This window comes from Halyomorpha halys, unplaced genomic scaffold, assembly GCF_000696795.3.
Source record: "Halyomorpha halys isolate HHAL.00 unplaced genomic scaffold, Hhal_1.1 Scaffold498.1, whole genome shotgun sequence".
Taxonomy (NCBI): domain Eukaryota; kingdom Metazoa; phylum Arthropoda; class Insecta; order Hemiptera; family Pentatomidae; genus Halyomorpha; species Halyomorpha halys.
In genome coordinates this window covers 244,798-249,087 of record NW_027113382.1, presented here as the reverse complement: position 1 = coordinate 249,087, position 4,290 = coordinate 244,798, and the positions used below count along the sequence as shown (strand labels likewise).

The 4,290-nt window shown below is 30.3% G+C and overlaps 1 protein-coding gene across 1 annotated transcript in view; it reads left to right on the top strand.

Moving 5' to 3' along the window:
- Positions 1–2,401: 2,401 nt before the first annotated feature.
- The window catches only part of timeout (circadian regulator timeout), a gene marked incomplete in the record, with an annotated part of 53,585 nt that continues 51,696 nt past the window's right edge, over positions 2,402–4,290 (top strand). The window contains 1 exon segment of the mRNA XM_067050922.1: positions 2,402–2,558.

The window sequence follows — 4,290 nt, the reverse complement described above, 5'->3', positions numbered from 1 at the left end:
AATGAGTAAGGAAAGAAGACCTATATCCCATTGTGTTCATGGTATTAGCATATGTCACTATAAAAGATATACAAAAGGTAAGACACGCAATTCGCTGTTTATTTAGTATATGTAAATATATTCCTAAAAAAGGCAATGCCTCACTCAGTGCTATCGGTGTCAAAAATACGGTCTCGCTAAAAACTATTGCTTAAAAGACAATTGTAAGTGCGAAACTGCAATCTCAAACTTGTATCCCACCGAATGTGCAAAACACAACTATATCTGGCCAACCAGAAGAAAGTCCCAGTCGACCGCGCTAATACCTCACTTCCAGTCAAATCCGGGCCCATAGGATGGAAAAAAGAGATACTCACTTCACCACAACCATCAGTAAACCAGGTACCCGGACCAATATTCGCACACAAATCTCAAACACCACCACCCGCTGCGGACCAATTTCTGAAATCCGTAATGCATATAATTACCAAGATGAACACTTTTTTCTCTCAGTTTTGCTCTAAAATCTCCTATAACAAGCAGACGTTTATGGCGTTCGAACATGATACAAGAAATATAAGGTGCATAAAATGAGCGAGTATAATTTCCTGAATTTCAATTATTGGACACAAAAAGCGTTCATTGTTCGCATGGCGTTCTTACGGATAGGAGTCTGCAAGAGTCGCCTCACCGTAGCATAGGATGCACCGTCACTAACTTTCTCATCGGATTATGGTCCAGTGATTACGAGATTCACGACAAAAGACACCCGCCGACGGTGGAGTAATTTAATTTCCAGATAAAGCTACTGGAAGAGGTTCAAAGTAGTATAATGTCAGAGGTCTGAATCTTACTCACTGTCTAAGAAGTAGATGACAATTTCACAGCAGCGATTGTTGAGTTTGACCATTCCTACCAGCAACCAGCAGTCACCATGCTAACCCCTCCAACCCACATGAAGTTCTAATGTTTGTGTTAAAACCAATTAATTAATTATTTTCTTGTGTATATGTGTACAATTTTGTTAAACTATAAATAAAAGATTGTTATGTATACTAGGGAGAGAAACTATTTTAAGTGTGTGCTGCCCAACTGTATTGGGCTTGCTAAATACACAACATACTTATACCTAGTCAGACAATTTTTTTTAAAATTCTTATAATATACAGGCATATTATAGTAAATTTATAATATATAATAGAAATACTTGATTTTTCGTTCTTTTGATTTTTGATTTTTATAAATTAATTTCTTTTTTTTCCACTTATTATTTTCTTTTTTCTTTCCTTACATTATTTGTCTTTATACCTAATTATATTTTCTCCCTTCACCCAATACATCTTTCTTTTTTTCCCCAAAGTACTTCACATAGACCTTGTGGATGAATCCAAATAAATTTACAATGAAAATTCTTCTCGATGTCAGTGTTTTCTTTGAGTCGTATGTAAGATCCGTCGGGATAAGGCAGTAGGTTCCCTTCTGAGATCTCCCAGGACATCTCTACTTGTTCGAGGAGTATTTTAGGGGTTTGTTATTACGAAATCCTTTACGCTTCTTTTCTAACACTCACAATTTTTAAGAACTGGTTTCCCTCAAATTTTTCACCCGCTAAGGATAGGAGACTTCAACTCTTCGTTAGCGTAATCTAGTCCTATGCAATATCTGGAGGGTAGTAACGTTAATAGACTAGTGCTGTATTGGTTACCCTCCACCTATTCCAGCTTCTCTTTCCTCGTCTATACCTCATTCCTGCCTACTTTTTATATTGGTAATACTTGGAAGATGCAGTATCGAGATTTTATAAGAAATTAAGTAGCTTATCTAGATACAAATTAATAACAAGAAAATTAAAAACTATGGATGAAATTAAATGACTATGTGCTAGTAAATAAGCCAAAAATTAATTTTAGTTAGCAAAAAATAATTTGATTAAAAAAAAAAAATTACTATAGAAATAACCTATTAATTCTATTAATAGATTGTTCTACTGCAAAATAGTTTTATTGGTGGCAGCTTCGCAACGCGGTCAAACGGGCTCAAAAAATTCTTCCATAGTCTGATAGGTAGCTACAGCTCATTGACTCTAATAGATTCTGTTTTTTGAGAAAGAAATTAGTTAAGTTTTCCAAGGACGAAAAAATAAGCCAATATTTATATTTAGGAGAAAAAATTACAAGAAAGAAATTACTTTATATATTTTTAATAAACGAGAGAACGCAAATATATGCAGAATCTACTGAGGACTATCAGTAGTAATTGGTGTTGATAGTCTAGTATCACTTACATAATTTTGACGAAAAATTAAAAAGTTAATTCACAATTATTATTTAATGTTATTTAAGACAAACGATCGTTTGTGAACGTTCGATAACTTGACTTCCCGCCAAACCCTTAATTCTGGGACACCAGTTTATGAAGTATATTTGTTTTGTTGATAATTTTATGAATGTTATTTATTGTTGTGTGTTAATAGTTATTTAATTTTAAAAGAATGAAATTTGACATTTTTCTTTAGTTGACAATTGGTATTTTGGTTTCTAAATTTGATGACAGAATTAGATAATTATAAATCTACCTAAGTAAGTATCTCAGATTCCAGGAATATTTACTAACTTTAAAGCTCTTTATAATTCTGAAAGTTCATAATTCAAACATCTACTATCATTAGAATGATCATTGGATGAACTTAATGAAGTTTTTGAAATATTTGGCTTCATAAATTAAAAAAATTTGATAGGTGATGAAATTCTTGAAGTGATTCAGTGACAGTTCCTATTGCATATTCAGAGCTTTTTAATGGTGTAATGAAATATCAAGAACATAATTTTAATTTTTCATTAGAAGCAACATGAAATTTTATTGTTAAGATATCTGATAGGTTTACAGAATAGTGTTTTTTTTTCTTTGTTGACCTTTTAATATTTTTCAGTTGTATATTGTATTGATATTAGCTAATTTCAACAATAGTTAACTTGGTACTGTGAAATCTATGATTTAATAATGCTAATAACTATTAGGCATTTTCTTTTTATTGGTTTTAGTTTTGTGATATTTGGTTGTATTATAAATTATTTTATATTGTTGGAGAAGATGGTCGGGGGTGCGGCCAGCTAAAAGAATATAAATAAAGAAATAATTATTTATTTATGCCTGGTATAAATTATTAGCCTACATTATTAATCTATTAACTATCTACCCCTCATTATATTATATTGTGTTTTTAAATATGATTATACTATCAATTTTGAAATTGAAAGTGCTGTTTCAATCAATGTATTTGTTTTCTGTCCTTTGTTATTTATCAAGATTGTTATTGTAGTTTGAGTAATGATTTTGTTATAAAATTATATTTAAATTATAATTTTTTAAATATTTATTTGTATAACCAAAACCTTAAGATATCTTAAGATTAGAATAAGTTGTTACAAGTTTAGTTTCAAATGTTTAATCTACTTTTCTTTACAAATTTCTTAAATGAGGAAAGGATGGTTGGGTAAGTGAAGAATACAAAGAAGTAAAAACCTTATTTATTAGTGCCAACGTTTTGACCAGAATTTCAAGCCTTCATCATGGCTTTGAACAAAAGACAACATTACAACCATAATGAATAAAAGGAATCACAGAATGATTAGAAAATAACTAACTTTATAAATACATAAATAGTGTTGAAAGGAAATTTATAGTTCTAAGTATTATAAGAAGATAAGTGGTATACGAAAATAAGTAATAATAAAATTAAGAAAGAGGAAAGAACACAAAAGAAAATGCATCTGAAAATCTATTAAGTTACTTTCTAATCATTCTGTAATTCCGTTTTTTCATTATGGTTGCTATCTTGTTTGTCCTTAGCCCTGATGGAGGCTTGTAATTCTGGTCAAAACGGCACTAATTAAATAAGTTTTTTCTTATTTGTGTTCTTAACTGACCGCACTCCCAACCAACTTTTTCTCCTATATATATATATATATACATACATACATATACACTGTCAACTATTAACTCGTCATTATAAATTTCTTAGTTTACCTGAAATTTATCAACTATAATGTTGATAAAGAGTTGCAATCAATTTTATTAGAAAATATTTGAACTTTATAATCAGATTTTTTCAAACCAACATTAAAAAATTATATGAGGAGAAGATGGTCAGAGGTGCGGTTAGTAATGATACACAAATGAGTAAAACTTATTTATCTACCGACATTTCAACTTGAATTTCAGACCTGAAAAACAAAATAAGATATCAACCTTAGTTCAGAGAAAAAGACATAGAAAATAATAACAAACAAACTTGGAAACATATATAACAAT